At 41.6% G+C, this 23,046-nt stretch overlaps 1 long non-coding RNA gene across 1 annotated transcript; it reads left to right on the top strand.

Moving 5' to 3' along the window:
- Window positions 1-419: 419 nt before the first annotated feature.
- On the top strand, window positions 420-20,092 carry LOC138349990 (uncharacterized). Its single transcript, XR_011221958.1, has 3 exons — window positions 420-586; window positions 14,778-14,868; window positions 18,495-20,092. It is a non-coding gene; the product is annotated as an uncharacterized lncRNA (long non-coding RNA).
- The last annotated feature ends 2,954 nt before the right edge of the window (window positions 20,093-23,046 follow it).

The following is a 23,046-nucleotide window of genomic DNA, read 5'->3' as shown; positions in this document are numbered from 1 at the left end:
ACGTGGGCTTACTACCCCAAGATACCTCAAGCTTTCAAACTCTTCACTAGTAGACTTTACTCTAGCTTGTCCTAATTGTAAAACCTTGTATCCTGCCTATGTGGACCAAGGCTTTTAAAGTAAGATAGTGTGGAAAAATAGTTTGTTATTGTTGTTGATGTATATGGGGGGTTGTTAAGAGGGTTTAATAAATAAGTTAGTTTTTAAAGGAGTATCTATTCTTCCTGTATAGTGGAACAGTGATTAGCCGCTAGATGGACATATTAACCTTAAAGCCTGATATTGAATATTGTTTATGTTTTTATTGGGGGCCGGGCCTATCTGATCTCCACTAACTTTGATACTTCCTGATTCTAACTGCTGGCCTTAATACTCTATACCCCCCATAACAGCACTTAAATTTATAACAAGTGGGGGCCTGTCCAGGAGGAACATTTTTATTGAAAAAAATAGATTTTTTGAGTGCCAAAACTAAAAATTCTTGTTTTCTGCAGAACAGTTGTGTGTTAGCCTAGGGCCCAGCTCATCTAGCAAAGGATACAACTTGCACTGACTGGACCCCCAGCTGGATCCCTTCATGATTGAGGTAAATGTAGCCTTGTGATAGGGTTAGTTAGTTTAGTTCATTTATTATGCACCCCATACCCATATTGTGGACTGTTATAAATGGGAGTCTGTACTATGGGGGGTATAGTATAACATGGGTGTAGGGGCAGTAGTTAGCATTAAGAGTTATCACATATGGGAGATCCAAAAGGCCCGGCCCCCAAGTGGAATATCTACAGAATAATAATTGGGTACACAATGTCAGTCTAGAGGTTGATCATAGATCTCCTACACAGGAAGAATGGATACTCCTTTACTAACTTACTTATTTATTAACCCCTTAACAACCCCCCATATATATTACCACCAATAACAATAATAATAATTACTTTACCACACTATCTTACGTTAAAAGCCTTGGTCCACATAATTAGCAGGATACAAGGTTTACACTGAGAACAAGCTAGGGTAAAGTTCTACTAGGCAAGGGACACTAGCAATGACTCTAGGGAGCTTGCTGGTAACACTGGAGCCCACGTGGTTCCCCTGGAACCCCCTAGAGTAACTTGTAAAAATAAACACTAGTGAACACCTAATTGCTACACATCAATACTCTACACATAGAACACGTTTATGCCAGACAATGAGGAACTACAGAGTCTACTTAACTGGATAACAACGATACAGAAATAAAGAAACAGAGGAAGGGAGGAGGTTTCCTTTCACCACAACGCCAGCCAGAGAAGAGAGCGCATCTCCACTCTTCTCCCTCAGTAGACTCACTGCCAGCAGACTACTCAACTAATCGTACAGCATTGCTATCCCAAGTTTACTCAGGTTTACTTTACAAATGATTAGAAAGTATTAGCAAACATAGTTGGTGCCTATTTTATTATTTAATAATCAACCCCAAGCTCAGTCTTTAAATGCTCTTTGAGAAACAAGAATAGTCTTACGTCTGGCAGGGAAGATACAAACAAATGCACCTCGTGATGCGTTTCCAATACTATAAGGCAGTTTATTTAGCTCAATTTTGACCTCTGGTTTCCACTGAGGAACCCAGGGTCGTAACATGGGCGGTAGTGGAAAGGGTTACAGAGGCACATAATGGGCTCAGGGACTGAACCTTACAATTCATTTAGCTAAGCAAGTTACAATCTTGATGAGCTAGTTACAAAATTCAACACAAGTCGTCACATCAACAATGGGTTCGAGATCGACCTCAAGTACAGGTTCTAAATTAAGCAACTGACATATGTGGAGAGCTAGTGTCAAAATTTATATGTTTGTCCTGCACACCGCCCCCCATCCAGTGGGCAGCGGTGGATAGGTTACACTCACTTATAAATCTTGTTTATCTGTATCTTTTGCTACCCAGTCTCCCAATCTTTATGTACCCAATTTGAACATCTTTACCATTGTGATCATTGCTGTCTTATGTGCTGTCAATCTGCTGTATGGTGTCTATTAATCTTGATTAAATTATTAATCAAGCTGTCAACTAGAGACTGCTATGGGGAGTATATCTTCGCCAGCTTCAGAGTCAAGGGTGCTGAGTCTGTCCTGTCTGTGGGTGCAGTCTATAGAATTCCTAACACTGATGTGTCCGAATTCAACTCGAACCTTAGAAATCTAATACTCGATAACAGACTGAACAAAAACCATCTAATTATCGCAGGGGACTTTAATATTGACCTCTGCGAGTCTGAACACCCTACTGCTGTTAGCTTCGTCAACTGTATGAATTCCTGCTTCCTCATACCCTTAATCACTAGACCTACTAGAATCACTGATAGCACTGCCACGACTCTAGATCACATCTGGACAAACATAACCTCTCCGCTTACTTCAGGTATAATCACCGATAGCACTACAGACCATTACCCCACATTTCTCTTAACTAACATTAGCAAACCACCTCTAGAGTCAAGGGAGTTAAGTTTTAGGCTGCACAATGAAACTGCTATAGACAATTTTATAACTGCTGCTGATAATGTCAACTGGGAGTCCGAGTTAGGTAACATAGGGGACATCAACCTAGCAGTGAAATCTTTTCTTCAAAAAACTCTTAGCCTTTATAACACCAACTGTCCTATGCTTACAAAACAAGTCACAACCAAAAGGCTTAACAATCCCTGGCTTACAAAGGGAATACTTAAATCCATTAATATAAAACATGACCTTGAGAAGAAGTATAAGTTAGGAATTGTCTCCAAAGAATTCTCAAAGAATTACTCATTATTGCTATCTAAGATAATTAGACGAGCCAAAACTAAATACTACGAAGATAAATTTACCCAAATAAAGAGCAACATTAAAAAAACTTGGAGCACAATTTCACAAATATTGGGATCAAAGAAGACTTTAAATAACAAACCAACACTCCTGTCCAATAACGATGATCAGCTTTCAGCCTCTGATTCTGCCATTGAGTTCAATAGGTTCTTCTCTTCCATTGGGTCATCCCTTGCAAATGATATTCCATCTTCCAGTACTGACGTTAAGGACTATCTTACAGGTACCTATCCACAGTCTCTGTACCTAAAGCCTATTAATTCCACTGACGTCAATGAGATAATCCTTTCCCTTAAAACCAAGTCTAGTGCCCTTGAGGAGATACCAACTTTAATTTACAGAAAAAGCCTCCAGATCTTTAGCCCCTGCTATTGCATTGCTCTTCAACAAGTCACTTGAACTCCAAACCTTTCCAGATATTCTAAAAAAAGCGAGAGTAACGCCTGTCCACAAATGTGGTGATCTCGCAGATGTTAACAACTACCGACTTATATCAATCCTGCCAAACTTGTCAAAAATTTTTGAAAAACTAATCTAAAGCAGCTTTACTCTTATCTAGCCAAACACAATATACTTAGCCCTTGCCAATATGGCTTCAGACCCAAAAAAAGCACTAATGATGCACTTATTAGTATGCTTAACTCGATTCATACAGCTCTTGATAAAAATGAGTTCCCTGTTGGGTTATTTGTGGACCTGCGTAAAGCTTTTGACACTGTCAACCACCAAAACCTTCTTCTTAAATTACATCATTATGGAGTCAGAGGACACTCCCTGCAATACCTCAAATCCTACCTTACTGACAGGCTCCAGTATGTTTCTGTGAATAATTCAATTTCTCCCACCCTACCCATCAACACTGGTGTTCCTCAGGGCAGCATACTTGGCCCTCTCCTCTTTCTCATCTACATTAGTGACCTTCCAAATGCCTCCCAACACCTCAAACCAATTCTATTTGCTGACGATGCAACCTTCATTTACTCCAGTCCTGACCCCTTTGCTCTAAATGCCACAGTAAATACTGAGCTAAATAAAGTCCATCTTTGGCTAACTGCCAACAAACTCACCCTTAACATTGACAAAACTTTCTATATTCTGTTTGGCAATAAATCCTCTAATCAAATAAATCTCAAAATAAACAATACCCAAATTTGTAACAAATTAGATGGCAAATTCCATGGCATTCTCATTGATCACAAGCTGAATTTCCAGGGACACATTCTAAATATATCAAAAAAAGTTTCAAAAACTGTTGGCATTCTTTCTAAGATCAGATATTATGTACCCCGCCCTGCCCTGGTGACTCTATTACTCCCTTATCTATCCATATCTCAACTATGGTATTTGTGCTTGGGGCTCTACTACCCAAAATCATTTACGTCCTCTAATTACTCAACACAAAGCTGCTATTAGGACAATATCAAACTCTGGCCCCAGACATCACTCGGTACCCCTACTCACATCAATGAATATGTTAGACATTAAGTCACTGCACATTCTCTCATGTTTATTTATTTATTTTATTTATTTATGCATATACAAGAATGTACATGAGGAATGTGAGGATACAAATATGGTAAATACAGTCTTGTAAAGCCACTAGCACGCGCAGCGTTTCGGGCAGGTCCTTAATCTAAGAAAATTTTAAGGAGGTAAATACTTGCAAAATTTATAGACAAAAAAATGATAAGAGATTACATGAAATGAAAAAAAAAGATGAGAGAAAATTGTAAGGACAGTATATTAAAGCACATAGGTAGCTAAGATTGATTGCAATGACAGCTTGAATGGTAGTTGACAACAAATTGGTAGGCACAATACAGCAGAAACAATATAAGATTGATTGCAATGACAGCTTGAATGGTAGTTGACAAAAAATGGTAGTCACAATACAGTATATGGCTAGCACATAAAAGAAGACAGCAATGAACACAATGATAAGGTTGTTTGATATTACATAAAAATTAGGAGATTGGGTAACACTAGGTACAGAGCAAATTTAAAGCTCAGTGTAGGAAACTAAGAAGATGAAGTTAGGTACCTTTTGGTTTTGCTTTTAAATAAGGCAAAAGTTTTACAGTTTTTCAATTCACTAGGGAGTGAGTTCCATAAACTAGGTCCCTTAATTTGCATAGACCCTGGGGATATCAAAGAGATATTTATTTCTGGTGTGGTGATAATGGGTCTGTTATAAATAATATGTGGGTGGGGCTTCTATGGGGTACTGGTACTATTAAGGGGTAAGGGTAGTTAGAAGACAAGAGTATCAAATATGGGAGAGCTAAAAGGCCCGGCCCCCAAAATAAACTATCCACAGTAGTAATAACTTGCTACTAGACCATATATGTTAGTCTAAGGGTTGATCAATGCGCTCCCACACTGGAAGAAGGAATACTCTGTAATTCATGTACTTATTTATTAACCCCTTAACAACCCCCCATATACACTCACACCAATAACAATAATAATAATAACTTTAGCACACTATCTTACGTTAAAAGCCTTGGTCCACATAGGCAGGATACAAGGTTTACACTAATAACAAGCTAGGGTAAAGTACTACTGGATAAGCACTGAAGCTGGATGCAGCTTAGGGTAGTGAGACCCCACGTGGTACCCTAATACAAAACACAACACTTAGGGTTACCCAAAACACTGGCAACTACTACCCCCAGGTCTCACCAATCGTTACTACCAGAGAAGGTACACTTAGAAATCATACAATACCTTACTTAATGGTACAGGAACTTAAGGTAAGGGAAATAAGTAAGAGGAGAAGGGAGGAGATTAGGGGTGCAGCCACAGAGTAGGTCTCGTCCGCACGAACGCCAGCCAGAGACGAACCTCCTAGCGACCAGCTAGGCCTCCCATGTCGTGGTGCCGGAAGGAGCCTAATTGATCGTGCAGCTAAGCACATTAAAGATCTTCCCCTATGCAACGTATTGTTACTTTACAAATGATTAGAAAGTATTAGTAAGCAAAGTTGGTGCCTATGTTATTATTTAATAATCAACCCCCAGCTCAGTCTTTAAATGCTCTTTGAGAAACAATAATAGTCTTACGTCTGGCAGGGAAGATACAAACAATTGCCGCTCGATATGCACTCATCTGTACTACCAGAAAGTTTAATAGCTCAATTTTGACCTCTGGTTTCCACTGGAGAACCCAGGGTCGTAACAGGGTCCTATTACATCTGTCCAGGGAGAGTTTCAGAGCATGGTTTGCATTTAAGAACAGGGTTTTGTAAATGTAGTTGACACAAGAGAATGTGTGGAGGGAGTTAATATTTAGCAAGTTTAGGGATTTAAACAAGGGAGCTGAGTGTTGTCTGAAAGCAGAGTTAGTTATTATTCTGATAGCAGATTTTTGCTGTGTGATGATGGGCTTAAGGTGGTTTGCAGTGGTAGACCCCCATGCACAGATACCATAATTAAGATAGGGGTAGATTAGTGCATAATATAGTGAGAGGAGAGCAGAGTTAGGAACATAATATCTGATTTTGGAGAGTATACCAACTGTCTTAGAGACTTTCTTAGTTATGTGTTGAATGTGGGTGCTGAAGTTGAGTCTCTTGTCTAGGAATAGGCCAAGAAACTTGCCATCATTTTTATTTCTGATGTTAATGTTGTCTATCTGTAGCTGAATTGCATTTGATGATTTGCTTCCAAATAAGATGTAGTAAGTCTTTTCGATGTTTAATGTTAGTTTGTTCGTTGACATCCATAAGTGGACTTTTTTTAATTCATTATTCACAACATTATTTAGTGTATGTGGGTTAAGGTTTGAATAGATAAGGGTAGTATCGTCAGCAAACAATATAGGTTTGAGAATATTAGAGACATTAGGCAGATCGTTTATATATATAAGAAATAGAAGAGGTCCTAAGATACTGCCCTGTGGCACTCCAACGGTAATTGGTAGAGTGGAAGAAGTTGTATCATTGATGGTTACATATTGGTGTCTGTCACTAAGATAGGATCAGATGTAGTCAAGGGCAAGGCCTCGGATTCCATAATGCTGGAGTTTAAGTAAGAGGTAGTTGTGATTAACAGTATCAAAGGCTTTTCTTAGGTCAATGAAGAGTCCAATCGGAAACTCATTTTTGTCAAGGGCTGAGTAGATAACGTCAAGGAGACTAATGATTGCATCGTTGGTGCTCTTTTGGGACCGGAAGCCAAACTGGCAGGGGCTGAGTATGTCGAATTTTACGAGGTAGGAATAGAGCTGTTTGTAAATAATTTTTTCAAATATTTTTGATAGAATACATATTATACATATCACACGTATTATACATATATAAAACGCTAAACTGTAATGCCAATCCTGACCTCAAAAGCTTCATAGAAGGTTGTAACAGAACCCATGAGCACCACACCAGAAATAAATACAGTTTTGATATTCCTAGAGTACGACTTAATCAAACTAGAAATGCTCTACAAATCAAGGGACCCAGATTGTGGAATGACCTTCCCAACCATGTTAAAGACTGTACCTCTCTCAACCAGTTTAAGATAAAAACGAAGCTATACCTAATAAATTCCCTGTAACCTACTTTACCCCTCTATTGTCAACCAATGTCTGTTTTTGTTTTGTTTTTTAAAGAGCACTGTTTGTCGACAGAATTGTATTTGTGCTGCTTTTTCAGCTATGTTTTCATTCCATGTTTTCATTTTACTCTTTATGCTCAATTAGTATTAAGCTTTAGTCATTTAAGTTTTTCATGCCCGAAACGCTTTGCGTAATAATGGCTTTAGGCATTGTATGTACTAGCTCTATCTATAAGTCCACCAATCTTTGTAAAAATTTCTTGTATGTATGTACCTTACCTAAATAAACATTTATTTATTTATTTAATGTAATCAATCAGAGCTTTAATATAACAATGTGCTTTAATATACTTACTAAGCACTCTCATCTCATTTTTCTCTTGCAATGTATCTTTGTCATTTATCAATTCTGATAGAAATAACCTACTTAAAATTATCTGTTAGATTAAGGACCTGCCCGAAACGCTGCACGTACTAGTGGCTTTACAAGAGTGTAAATACTGTACTATCCAATGTATTCTCACAAACCCAATGTACCTTCTTGTATACATATAAATAAATATATAAATAAATAAATAAAACCTACAGTTAGCAAACTGGGGATATTTGGCTAAAATTTCTGGTAGCAGATCATTTTGAATGAAATATTGACACATCGCTGGAACATTGGTTATAGAATTGTCTCTAAATTCACGTATCTTTTCGCACTCCTTCACATAGTGACGGAGGGTGATAGGGGCCGTGCAAATTTTTGTTTTTTTTCGATTTTTATTTTTTATTTTTTTCTTTGGTTAGGAGCTAAATTAATTAGTGATGGCGGCTAAAAGGCAGGAACTGGCAAATGACCCTTCAGTGGTAGAGATTAAGAAGCTCACCAAATCAAATTTAGTATTGTTAGGCAAGGAATTTGGCCTCGAGTTAAACGACACTGATAAAAAGTGGACTTTGGTGAATGAAATTTTACAGCATTATATAGACCAAGAACTATTGCCAAGTGATACAATTTTATGCCAGCCCAGTCCAGCTGAAAGTGTAGCTAGTAGAAATATGGAGTTAGAATTACAACTAGCCCAGTTAAGACTGGCAGAGCAGGAGGCTAAACTGTCAGAACAAAATGCTAAAGTAGAAGAGCATAGGCTCGAAAATGAGGCAGCAAGAATTAGAGTAGATACCACTGTACCACCACCTGCCAGGGACTCAAACCCCAGGCATTCTGATAAAAAGCATAACTTGCCTGAATTTTCAGAGTCAGACCCTGAAAGGTTTTTCAACCATTTTCAGACTGGATATGTCCATGAACTTGCCAGAGGAAGAGTGGGTGAAAATCTTGCAGGGGCGGCTTAGAGGTAAAGCCCAAGATATTTTTATAAACATGCCTGACAGCGATTGTTTTGTTTATAGTAAAGTCAGGGATCGGATTTTGAGGGCATATGAAATTACGCCTGAACCACACCGTCAAGCTTATCGCAACCTTAGGCCTACTCACAACCAACCTCTCACTGAATTTGCTAACGATCAAATAAGATTGTTTGAAAAATGGATTAGCTCGGCTAAAGCCGAAACAAATGAGTGTTACGGACTCGTCACCCTTGTCAGGGGGTAGAGTGGCAGTTCCAGTGCCATCTAAGAGTCCGCACCCGAACTTCCCCGGGAATAGTACGTAAAACGGACAATGTCATCTGGTGGTGGTTATCTAGTACCTGCAAATGGCTAAAGATGCCTGCTTGGGTCAGCCAGAGGGGTCGTTATGAGTGACCTCTGGTGAGGTGGCGAATCAAGACCAGCACCACCTAGTGTGTGCTACAGAGCACAATGTCAACTGCCTAGTGGGTTAGTGGTATTTCCTAGTTTCACCAGTATCGGCAAGGTCATTGATGACGTTTTGTGTCCACAGAGGTGACGTCTGGGGGCAGCGGTACTGCAGAGGGCAGTTCATCTTGGGCAGTCCACAGTCTCCCTAAATGGTCCTGGAAATGGCCTCTGATTTGAAATACAAATCGGAGATGTTTCTGAAGAGGGGGGACAAAGAAACAGTTGCGCAGTGCGCCCCGCGCAGATGCGCGGGAAGTCCGGGGCCATATAAATTCCGGGGCAGAGAGGGGCTCGCTCTCTCTCCACCCGACCGTCGCAGTACTCGAAACTCCCACCCGCCTCCCCTTCATGCAAGTGGCTGTTCCCAGTCATGCTTTGTGCCAGTGTCCCTCTGTCTTCCCCACCGCAAGTGGGGAGGGGGGTGCAGCGCGGCCCCCAAGTGTCCCGCTGTCCGCAGCTAATCCTTTGCCCAGTCTAGGTGCTAGTAAGAGTCAGGAAACCCTTTTCCTTATTCCTTGGCAACCGGCCTCACGCCCTGGGAAAACTCCCATTTGTCATATCAGTTTTCCCCAGTCACTATAGGTATTTTCTGCCCGCCTGTTAATTCTAGGATTTCCCATTATGTCTTGGTCGGGCTCCGTTAAGTGTTGTGTCTATACACTTTATTTCCCCTTTGTGTCCTGACTGTTATACCTAGTTCTAATTACATTTCTTCTGCCATTAGGTTTCTGCAGAACATGTTTGCCATGTCACTAGGCTATGCTTACTACTACGGGGGTACATTTTAAGTTAATTTAGTCCTCAGACATTGTTACGACCTTGGGTTCTTTAGTTGGAAACCAGAGGTCAAAATTGAACTAAATAAACTACCTTGTAGTAGTGGACACGCTTGTCGACGTGTAATTGTTCGTATCTTCCCTGCCAGACGTAAGACAATTCTTGTTGCTCACAAAGCATTCAGACTCTTGAACTTGTTGTGGATTAAGTAACATTGTTATAAGATTAACTATCCTTAGAACGAGTAAAGTAACAATAGGAGGCATAGGGGAAAATGTTTTAATGTGTATAGCTGCACGATCAATTAGGCTCTTCCCGGCACCACACGAATGCGGGAGGCTGATCTGGGCTGAAGCGGCCTTCTCTGGTGGCTGGCTGTGGTGAAAGGAATCTCCTCTCCTTCCTCTTCGTTTCCTTATTTCTGTGTCTTGTTCAAGATAAGTATATACTGAGTACATTATTCAATCTCTGGCATACTCATGTTCTATGTGTAGAGTAGTATATTTTGTGTGTAGTAGGTGTTTTTAGAGTTTATATTACTAGTTATTCTAAAGGGGGTTCCATTGGAACCACGTGGTCCCCCTACTCTAAGCTGACTCTAACTTCAAGTAATTCAATAGTAGAGCTTTACCCTAGCTTGTGTTATAATAAATAAATAAATAAATAATGTTTATTTAGGTAAGGTACATACATAAAGAGATTTTACAGAGTTTGTTGGATTAATAAATAGAGCTAGTACATACAATGCCTAAAGCCACTATTACGCAAAGCGTTTCGGGCAGGAAAAACATTAATGACTAAAGCTTAATACTAATGGGTAAAAAGAATAAAATGTGTTGAGAACAAATAAAAATAGAGGTAAAAGAGGGGGGAACATGGCTGAAAAAGCAGCACAAATACAATTAACAAATTATTACAGAAAATTACATTCAAACAGCGTTGTTTTGAAAAAAAAACATACATGGGTTGACAACAGAGGGGTAAGGTAGGTTACAGGGAATTTATTAGGTAGTGCTTCGTTTTTAACTTATACTGGTTGAGAGAGGTACTGTCTTTAACATGGTTGGGAAGATCATTCCACATTCTGGGTCCCTTGATTTGAAGAGCATTTCTAGTTTGATTAAGACGTACTCTAGGAATATCAAAACTGTATTTATTTCTGGTGTGGTGCTCATGGGTTCTGTTACAACCTTCAATGAATCTTTTGAGGTCAGGATTGACATTACAGTTCAGCGTTTTATATATGTATAATACACATGAGAGAATGTGCAATGACTTAATATCTAACATATTCAGTGATTTGAGTAGGGGTACCGAGTGATGTCTGGGGCCAGAGTTGGATATTGTCCTAATAGCAGCTTTGTGTTGAGTAATTAGAGGACGTCAGTGATTTTGGGTAGTAGAACCCCAAGCACAAATACCATAGTTGAGATATGGATAGATGAGGGAGTAATAGAGAGTCACCAGGGCAGGGCGGGGTACATATTTCTGATCTTAGAAAGAATGCCAACAGTTTTTGAAACATTTTTTGATATATTTAGAATGTGTCCCTGGAAATTCAGCTTGTGGTCGATGAGAACGCCAAGGAATTTGCCATCTAATTTGTTACAAATTTGGGTATTGTTTATTTTGAGATTTATTTGATTAGAGGATTTATTGCCAAACAGAATATAAAACGTTTTGTCAATATTAAGGGTGAGTTTGTTGGCAGTAAGCCAAAGATGGACTTTCTCTAGCTCAGTATTTACTGTGGCATTTAGAGCAAGGGGGTCAGGACTGGAGTAAATGAAGGTTGTGTCGTCAGCAAATAGAATTGGTTTGAGGTGTTGGGAGGCATTTGGAAGAAAGATGAGAGAGCCAAGTATGCTGCCCTGAGGAACACCAATGTTGATGGGTAGGGTGGGAGAAATTGTATTATTCACAGAAACATACTGGAGCCTGTCAGTAAGATAAGATTTGAGGTATTGCAGGGAGTGTCCTCTGACTCCATAATGATGTAATTTAAGAAGAATTACGACATTCTTAGCCCCTGTCAGTTTGGATTCCGCTCTCAAAAGAGTACCAATGATGCAATTATTAGTCTCCTTGGTATAATTTACTCAGCTCTTGACAAAAATGAGTTTCCAATTGGACTCTTCATTGACCTGAGAAAGGCCTTTGATACTGTTAATCACGATTACCTCTTAAGTAAACTCCATCATTATGGAATCCGAGGCCATGCACTGGACTATATCCAATCCTATCTTAGTGATAGACACCAATGTGTAGCCATCAATAATATAATCTCTCCCATTCTACCAATAACTGTTGGAGTGCCACAGGGCAGCATCTTGGGACCTCTTCTTTTTCTTATATATATTAATGATCTGCCTAATGTCTCTAACATTCTGAAACCTATTTTGTTTGCTGATGATACTACCCTCATCTACTCCAACCCCAACCCACATACACTAAATGGTGTTGTTAATAATGAACTAAAAAAAGTCCACTTATGGATGTCAACCAACAAACTAACACTTAACATAGAAAAGACCTACTACATCCTATTCGGAAGCAAATCTACAAATGCAATTCAGCTTCAGATTGACAATGTAAACATTAGCAATAAAAATGATGTAAAGTTTCTTGGCATATTCCTAGACAAGAGACTCAACTTCAGTACCCACATACAACACATAACTAAGAAAGTCTCTAAAACAGTTGGTATACTCTCCAAAATCAGATATTATGTTCCTAACTCTGCTCTCATCTCTCTATATTATGCACTAATCTATCCCTATCTCAACTATGGTATCTGTGCATGGGGTTCAACCACTGCAAACCACCTCAAGTCCATCATCACCCAGCAAAAATCTGCTATCAGAATAATATCAAATTCTGCTTTCAGACAACACACAGCCCCCTTGTTTAACTCCCTAAACATGCTAAACATAATCTCACTCCACAAATTCTCTTGTGTCAACTACATTTACAAAACCCTGTTCTTAAATGCAAATCCTTGTCTGAAACTCTTCTTGGATAGATGTAATAGGACCCATTATCACCACACCAGAAATAAATATCTCTTTGATATCCCCAGAGTTAAACTTAATCTGTGTAAACACTCTATGCAAATAAAGGGACCCAGTTTATGGAACTCACTCCCTACTGAATTGAAAAGCTGTCCAACTTTTACATCATTCAAAATCAATACTAAAAAGTACCTAATTTCATCTTCATAGTTTTTCACTTTTTGCTTTAAAATTGCATTGTATCAATTGCTACCCAATCTCCCAACCTTTATGTTCCCAATTTGAACATCTTTACCATTGTGTTCATTGCTGTTTTCTTATATGTGCTGTCAATCTGTGGTATGGTGTTTATAAATCTTGTTTATCTGTATCTTTTGCTACCCAGTCTCCCAATCTTTATGTACCCAATCTGAACATCTTTACCATTGTGATCATTGCTGTCTTATATGTGCTGTTAATCTGCTGTATGGTGTCTATTAACCTTGTTTAAATTACTAATCAAGCTGTCAATGTAATCAATCAGAGCTTTAATATAACAATGTGCTTTAATATTCCTACTTATCTCTCTCATCTCATTTTTCTCTTGTAATGTATCTTTATCATTTATCAATTCTGATTGAAATTACCTACTTAAAATTATCTGCTAGATTAAGGACCTGCCCGAAACGCTGTGCGTACTAGTGGCTCTACAAGAATGTAAATACTGTACTATCCAATGTATTCTCACTAACCCAATGTACCTTCTTGTATATATAAATAAATAAATAAATAAATAAATAAATAAATAAATAAATAAATAAAAGAAGGTTTTGGTGGTTGACAGTGTCAAAAGCCTTACGCAGGTCCACAAATAACCCAACAGGGAACTCCTTTTTATCAAGAGCTGCGTGAATCAAGTTAATCATACTAATAAGTGCATCGTTAGTGCTTTTTTGGGTCTGAAGCCATATTGACAAGAGCTAAGTATATTGTGTTTGGCTAGAAAAAGAGTAAAGCTGCTTGTAGATTAGTTTTTCGAATATTTTTGACAAGTTAGGCAGGATTGATATAGGTCTGTATGTTAACATCTGTGAGATCACCACATTTGTGGACAGGGGTTACTCTTGCTTTTTTTAGAATGTCTGGAAAGGTTTGGAGTTCAAGTGACTTGTTGAAGAGCAATACAATAGCAGGGGCTAAAGATCTGGAGGCTTTTTTGTAAATTAAAGTTGGTATCTCCTCGAGGGCACTAGACTTGGTTTTAAGGGAAAGGATTATCTCATTGACATCAGTGGAATTAGTAGGCTTTAGGTACAGAGACTGTGGATAGTTACCTGTAAGATAGTCCTTAACATCAGTACTGGAAGATTCATTGTTCAGTGTAAAACCTTGTATCCTGCTTATGTGGACCAAGGCTTTTAACGTAAGGTAGTGTGGTAAAGTTATTATTATTATTGTTACTGGTGTGAGTGTATATGGGGGGTTGTTAAGGGGTTAATACATAAGTACATGAATTATAAGAGTATCGTTCTTCCTGTGTAGGAGATCTTGATCATTCCCTAGATTGACCTTGTTGTGTAGCCAAGTAGTCAGCGCTACTTCTAGTTTTCCTTGGGGGCCGGGCCTTACTGATCTCCCCAAATAGATACATCTTTATTCTGACTGACCTTACCCCCTGAATAGCACTAGATTCCCCATAGAACAGACACTCCTTTTATTTAACAAGTGGTTGGCCAGTCCGGGAGGAACTTTATAATTGTAAAAAATTAGATTCTTGAGTGCCAAAACTAAAATTTTTTGTTTTCCGCAGAACGGTTGTGTGCTAGCCTAGGGTCCAGCTCATCTAGCAAAGGACATTCTTGCACTGACTGGACACCCAGCTGGATCCCTTCACGATTAAGGTTAGTGTGGCATTGTGTTAGGGGCCGTGCAAATTTTTGTTTCTTTTTTTCAATTTTTATTTTTAATTTTTTCTTTGGCTAGGAGCTAAAATTATTAGTGATGTCATCTGAAATGCAGAGACTGGCAAAGGAGCCTTCAGCGGTAGAGATAAAGAAACTCACCAAGTCTAATTTAGTATTGTTAGGCAAGGAATTTGGCCTAGAATTAAATGACGCGGATAAAAAGTGGACTTTGGTGAACGAAATATTACAACATTGTATTGATGAAGAACTATTGGCAAGTGATACACCTTTATGCCAGCCTAGACAAGCAGAAAGTGCAGCTCATAGGGACAGAGAGTTAACTCTAGAGTTAGCAAAAATAAAATTAGAGGAGCAAAGACTCAAAACCGAGGAGGCTAGAATTAAAGCGAATGCCACGGGACCACCACCTGCCGGGGATTCAAAGCCCAGGCATTATGAGAAAAAGCATAACTTGCCTGAATTTTCAGAGTCAGACCCTGAAAGGTTTTTCAACCATTTTCAGAGATTGGCCATTCCATGAACTGGCCAAAGGAAGAGTGGGTGAAAATCCTACAGGGAAGACTTAGGGGTAAGGCCCAAGATATTTTTATAAATATGCCTGATGAAGAGTGTTTTGAATATGATAAAGTAAGGGAACAAATTTGCAGGCATATGAAATTACTCCTGAAGCTCACCGCCAAGCTTATCGCAACCTTAGGCCTACTCACATCCAACCGCTCACTGAATTTGCTAATGATCAAATTAGATTGTTTGATAAATGGATTCGCTCGGCTAAAGCCGAAACATACGAGGCACTTAAGAATATTATGTTAATAGAACAGTTTATAGATAGTATACCAGATATTGTAGCTCAGTATAAAAGAGGAAGGGTAGAGGTAAATTCTAAAATAGGGGATTTGGCCAAGTTGGCAGAAAACTACCAATTGGCGAGAAACAAGGCCCAATAAAAATAATTATACCCCACAGAGTAGCAAAACTTATACCCACAGCCAGTCCAGACCAGCTCATTCTAACCCTTTAACTAATGCACCTTCTGTTTCAAACATAACTAACCCTATTAAAGTGTCTAGCCCCACGGTACCTAAGGGTGAACCGAAGGGTAATTCTGTTAGTAATGTCTCTTCTCCCCGACGTATCTGTGGTCACTGTAAACGTCCAAACCACATTATTAGCCGTTGTTGGCAACTGTACCTGGAAAAAAAACCCAATGCTCTAGTTGTGACACAGGGCTTGAGGCCTTCGGAAGAGTGAGGGGGTAAGACCTCCAACCCACAGTGGTTGGACCTGCTTACCCCATTCTTATTGAAAGGGAGACTACTTTTGTCTGAGGGTTCTTCCTGGAAGGACGTGGTGATCTTCCGAGACACCGGTGCCATCCAGACTTTAATTTTAGAGAGTGTGTTGCAAGGTGCCAACACTCTCGACACTGGAGAGGTGGTACTGGTCGAGGGTGTCACTAGTGATACTCGAGAAGTACCCCTCCATAAGGTTACCCTGGAATCTGATTTCCACAAGGATGTTTGTACAGTCGGAGTCACTTCATACCTACCTTTCCCTAATGTTGATGTAATAGTTGGTAATGATTTAGCAAGGGATAAGGTAGGGGACTCCAGACTGCCTATTATGTTGCCTACCCCTAAGGTTTGCCTGGATCCACCCGTCGCAGAGTATAATTGCTATAATTTGATCAGTCTCCGTGGTGTAGTGGTAAGACACTCGCCTGGCGTTCCGCGAGCGCTATGTCAGGGGTTCGTATCCTGGCCGGGGAGGATTTACTGGGCGCAATTCCTTAACTGTAGCCTCTGTTTAACGCAACAGTAAAATGTGTACTTGGATGAAAAAACGATTCTTCGCGGCAGGGGATCGTATTCCAGGGACCGTAGGATTAAGGACTTGCCCGAAACGCTACGCGTACTAGTGGCTGTACAAGAATGTAACAACTCTTGTATATATCTCAAAAAAAAAAAAAAAATAATGTTGTGTACCCTGCATGCGCAGTGACCAGGTCGATGGGACTTAAATGTAAGGGCAGCCCTGTGCTTGCCAAGGTGGTAAATCCCGAGGACACGAGGAACTTTCCGAGTGGTGAAAAACAATTGGACCTCGCGGACACATTCATGGCCCGACTCGATGACATGGCCGAGGATATTGTGGAGAGCCTGCCACCGCCACCCACCGAGAGTAGTGGGGAGGTGGAGGAGAACCCTGTTGAGCCTCGGCCAATGGCATCTGACCAAGGCCTAGATGCCTCCTTGAGTGAGTTACAGAAAGCTGACCCCACTTTTGCAGATTGTCATGAGACAGCTGTCTCTATGGAGGAAATTGTAGACGCAGCAACTGGGTACTACTACAATGATCGGATTTTGATGAGAAAATGGAGACCACAGAGTGCTCCCTTGTCAAATGAGTGGGAGGTAGTCCACCAGGTTATGTTGCCGACCTGCTATAGAGAAAGAGTTTTGGCAGCTGCTCATGATGATCCTATAGGGGGACATCAAGGTATTAATAGTACGTATCACAAAATTTTAAAGTATTTTTTCTGGCCCAAACTGAAAAGCGATGTGGCAAAATTTTGTAATGCGTGTATTGTTTGTCAACTGGTTGGGAAACCAAACCAGACTCCACCTAAAGCTCCTCTAAGGCCTATTGTTGTGCCAGAGGAACCATGCATTTTCTCATGTGGTAATGGACTGTGTTGGACCATTACCTAGAACTAAGTCTGGTAATATTTACGTAATCACGATGATGTGTATCACTACTCGTTACCCAGAGGCTTTTGCTGTAAGGAACATCCAAGCAAAAACTGTTGTTGCTCGTTTGTTGCAATTTTTTTCCACTTTTGGACTGCCTCGGGTCGAGCAAACTGACAATGGTACTAACTTTAAGTCTGATATTTTTGAGCAATTTTGTAAGGACCATGGAATAACTCATAAGGTTTCCAGCCCATACCATCCACAGAGTCAGGAGGTAATTGAACGTTTCCATCTAAATCTGAAGCAGATGTTGAAGACATCGTGCGAGAGTTCCCACACCTTCTGGGATGAGAACTTGCCATATGTTTTGTTTGCTGCTAGAGAGGAGTTACAAAGTTCACTGGGTTGTTCTCCTTTTGAGTTAGTCTTTGGCCATAAAGTTCGTGGACCCTTGCAAATGTTACAGGAGAATCTGTTAGGGAACGTAACGTTAACCGAAGGTTCGGCTTTCTTTGCGCAACACCACCAGAGACTTAAGGACTGCAAGGCGGCTGCATTAAAGTATCTTGGCAAGGCCCAAGAAAAGATGAAAGAACGTAACGATGCTAAATCTAAGTTACGGGTATTTCAGCCTGGCGACCCTGTCCTGGTATTAAAGCCTCGACTAGGGAACACTATGTCCCACAAGTACGAAGGCCCCTACATTGTGACAGAAAAGACTGGGGACCTCACGTACAAAGTGAGGCACTCTGACAAACGTAACCAGGTAATGCTCGTACATGTAAATCGGCTGAAGAAGTTCCAGGGCCCCAGGCCCATTGCACTAACCAATGTTTCCGTTTCCATTTCCAGTGAGAGAGGGGATGATTGTTCTGGGAACCCAACTAATCTCATTTTCAATAATTTTAGTCCTGTGAATGCTGTGGAGGAGGAACTGTCCCATTTGCTGGTGGCCCAACGTGAAGAGGTGCAGTCGTTGCTTGATGAATTCTCCAGTCTGTTCGGGGAGGTCCCGACCCAGACTGATGCCATTTACCATGATGTCAAGTTGACGGACTACACCCCCATTCGCCTTCAACCCTATCGGATGAGTCCAGAAAAGAAGGCCATCGTACGGGAGGAGGTCGACTTCTTGTTCCAGCACGGCCTCATCCGGCCGAGCCAGGGCTCTTAGTGCTCGCCCTGCCTTTTGGTCCCCAAACCAGACGGCTCCTGGCGATTATGCACCGACTATCGGCAGCTCAACAAGGTGACTATTGTGGATGCCTATCCGCTGCCCCTCCTCGTGGACTGCATCGACGAGCTGGGAAACACCAAGTACGTCTCGAAATTCGACCTCTCGAGGGGGTATTATCAAATCCCACTCATTGAACGTGCTAAACAACTAACTGCGTTCGTGACACTCGAGGGGGTTTTTGAGTATCAAGTGTTACCGTTCGGCTTGCGTAATGCCCCTGCCACGTTCCAGAGACTTATGAACTCTCTGCTCGCTAAGGTGCTAAATTGTCGGGCGTATTTAGATGATATCGTGCTTTTTGACAGTAATTGGGCTGACCACATTGCTAGGTTACGCCAGTTGTTCACAATCTTGAAAAAGGCAAATCTTACCTTAAATGCTAAAAAGTGTCATTTTGGCCAAGGCACAGTGACGTACCTCGGTTATGAAGTGGGCCAAGGAAAAGTGTTACCTCGGCAAGATAAAATCAGTGCCATTCTGGAGTATCCAGTGCTAAAGTCTAAAAAGGACGATCAAAGATTTATCGGTATGTGTGCGTACTATCGACGCTTTTGTCAGAACTTTTCCAGTGTTGCCACTCCTCTCACAGACTTGTTGCGGAAGGCCGTTAAATTTAAGTGGTCATGTAACAGTGCAAGTATTTTGCACTCTTTCATGTATAATTGTGAAGTATAATTGTGAGTTGTACTTGTGTGTGTGTGTGTGCGTGTGGGTGTGTGTTGGTGAGGAGGCTGCGGTAGTGGAGGAGTGGGCTGGCTTGTGCTGAGTACTATTGAACAAAGAGGTGCCTTGTGTACTGCAGGACCCGCCTGGGTCCTATTTTTGCTTCTCGGGCCTTATTTGGGCATGAGGAAGAGAGTACACAGCTTTCCCCACGTTGGGGAGGGCTGGGAGATTCAGTTAGCGACCGCCTTACAGAGAGAGAAGGTGACCAGCCAGCTTCCCCACCCTGACGGGTGACACTCCAGGCACACTCAGGGTGTATCCGTCTGAGTTGTGAGGTAAGAGTGTCAGTAATGCATTGTCTTGATTGGGTGTCTTAGTGGTGACGAGCTGAACCATTTAGCCATGTATGGTGTGGGCGTGTATGGAGTGGGTGATCCCCCCCCCCCCTTTTAATTTGGTTAATATTGTGTTAAATAGTAGGATGTCAAAGTGTTAATTGGAATAATTTGAGAAAATTTGGATTCAATAAATATCTGTGTAGAATCGTTAATTGGAATAATTTGAGAAAGTTTGGATTCAATAAATATCTGTGTAGAATAACAAACTTGACTTTTGTTTAGTCCTCTTTTTGAATCAATGTCCCCACAAGTGAGAGTTAAGGCTAGAGAGATATCTTGATGAACACGTGAGAGATAACTAAATTAAGCAGTGTTCCTGTCGCATTGTTTAAGTGGAAGTGAATTTAGATTCAATGACAGGTGGTGGCAGCAAACATCCGAACATCTTAGAATAACATCATAGATAGATCATAGATAGAATAAAGTCCAGTCTATTCTCCCCTTTCTTCTTATTCCTCCTACATCACTCTACTCCTCCTCCTTCATTCTCTCCCTCCTGCCTCCCCTCTTCCCGTTCGCTTCCCGTTTTCTATTCCCGCTCGCCTCAACCTCCCCCATGTTCTACCTACCCATCCCCTCTCTCCCATCCCTTCTCTTCCCTCCTCCTCTCTCCTTCTTCCTTTTTACTTTGTTTTTGATTTTCTACACAAGTCTTCCACCCCCCCCCCCCCCCGTTACAATGGTGAAAGCGGTGGGATATTAATTATCCTCGACTCACGTGTCTTGTGAGCTCAGACCAGCTACTAGTAGAGAAACTTAGTGACTAGAAAATTGGCGATTTTCGCGATTTTAATTTGGCGATTTTTATATTGGCGAGTTTCATTTTAATTCGCGAGTTTGGCGATTTTGTTAACATGACGTGTGCCATACATTAAAATGTAGAGTTATTTTCATTGAAATTAAAGAATCATAATAAGTTTTTTGTTAAACTTAGTGGTAATTTTGAGATTATCATTCTGTAAGAGGCTGCTTGTGTATGAGGCAGTCTAGTGAGGCGGTGTTGGTGACACTGGCCTTGCTGTATACTAGTGTATATAATTAAGTGTAGGGAATAAGCATAGGACTAAGCGGGCTCGCGATTCGTTGCTCGGAGCCACACGTATTTTAAGTGTTATGATTAGTGCGACATACGGGAAACTAGAGAAAGTTTGGGGTATGCGCTTCGCTCTGAAATCTATGGACAGAAATTAGTTCTCGTTTCTCTTCATAGCTTCCAGGGGTGTACAACCCAGTTATAGGTTGTACAGCAATCTGTTCGGCAGGTTGTCTGGGAAATTATCAGTGAAGGACGCTTACTGATACATTTCTGAGGTACATGGAGTTGCCTCGAGTTCTAGATCTTAACGATAAGGCCGCAGACGGTGCTCCGTCACCTAGAGTGTAGCTGAGTTATCATCATAGAGGGGGTCATGTTGGCAGCGAGACTGACCTCAAACATTCTGGTCGTGAATTGTGTCTTAGGGAGGACGGCTGCTAGTGTTGGATGTTTTTCCCCAAGGGCGGGTCAGACGTAGTTAGCAGGCGTAGCTTACCGAGGAACAATCGTAGTTTTAATCACCACGAGAGTTAATCTTAAATTGAATTAGAATAGTCCCTAGATTAACTATCTAGCATTAGAAACCTAGAAATTAAATGGCAGGTTAAGCTTTTACATAGTGTAAGTGATTTATTGTGTATTTTGTTATATGTGGGAGAAGTTCAGAGCTAGAGGTGTAGCTTTTGTGGAGTTAATTTTCATTATGTTCGGTTTTAAAGATCAGTCAGTCCAGTGCTCGACTATACTTGGCTTGGGGAAGACTATGCTCGTTTTAGCACATTTCACTATTGACACCTGGTCCTCGACAGCATACTGTGGCTCTTACACTCTTTTCTCAGGTTGGAGTGGAGGAGTTATGTTTGAAGACTCCCAGGGGAGGACGAGTGTGTTGACTACCAACAACCTCCGCGACCACCAGGGCGGAGCAGTACTCTCTCTCTCAAGGTCATCCCTCATGCAGACGTCCACCGACCAGCTGTGGACCAGTGGTGGGGCACTACAGGTCCAGACGGACCCCGGGACGACCCTCGGGTCGTTCCCCACACAGAGGCTTCAAGAGTGACACCTTCAGTCACGCCTCAAGTACGACCCCAGTCTGCATTCATGGAGGATAAGCCTCTCAGGCTGTCCTCAGTAGTCCCCAATATCACCGGGGTACCCAAAATTGGGCCCCAGATGACGATGTCCCACTATCATCAGGACCCCAGCGGTTCCCAGGTTGTCTTGTCGACGACCCCACTGGTAGCGGAAGAAGAACGACCCCAGTCCGGTCCATTACCATCGGTTCATCAACAACGGACCCCAGTGGACCCCATGTTGCCTGTCATCCTCGCACGGCAACCTCCAGTGGACCCCAAGCTGACTACGGTGGACTCTGGTTGTCTGTTATTATTAAGACGACCCCATTGGACCCCATGTTGCCGGTTACCAACTTTAGGCAACCCCGTTGGACCCCAGTGGACCCCCAGGTTGTCCTGTCGACGACCCCACTGGTTGAACGAGAAAGAAGGAAGAAGAAAGAAGAGAGAAAGAAGAAGAAAGAAGAGAGAAGAAAGAAGAAGGAAGAAAGAAGAAGATGCATGGGCCACCGTATACGACCAGCCTGTGACGGTTGGCGCCCGGCCCCTAGTGATGGTCATTGGTCACTAGTGGGGCCCAAGAAGATGCTCACACTTGGCACTTAGTCTGGTGCTTGGTGTTGGGAGCACTACACGCAAGGACGTTCTTTCAAGACCAGCCCGGTTGCCTTTATTGGCTGCCACTTGCTGGCAGACACATCATCTTATGGCCGTGTGTGAGGCAGCGTGACAGTACAGACCGAAGACTCCGTCGAGGGATGTGGGCAGAAGGACGTCGCTGGAAGAGCAGCGCGGGTCTGTAGTTTCGGAGTGAAAATTGCCGCCCCAATGGTCGCGCCAGGACCCCAAAAACGCTGGCCAGTAGATGCCCGGCGTGGGCTGACCCTGACGTGACGGGGGCTGCCGAGTAAGCGGTATAGTGCACCTAGTAGGCTCTTGGCTCTGACCCCGATTAACAGCGTTGTTGTGGCGCCTGAAGGAGCAGCATCCGGAAGCTCATGAATCGGGAAGCATTGCCACGACCCTCATTCCTGCCTGCAAATCG

The sequence above is a fragment of the Procambarus clarkii genome, chromosome 43 (assembly GCF_040958095.1).
Source record: "Procambarus clarkii isolate CNS0578487 chromosome 43, FALCON_Pclarkii_2.0, whole genome shotgun sequence".
In the NCBI taxonomy this organism is placed as follows: Eukaryota; Metazoa; Arthropoda; class Malacostraca; order Decapoda; family Cambaridae; genus Procambarus; species Procambarus clarkii.
This window is presented reverse-complemented; position numbering and strand designations above follow the sequence as displayed.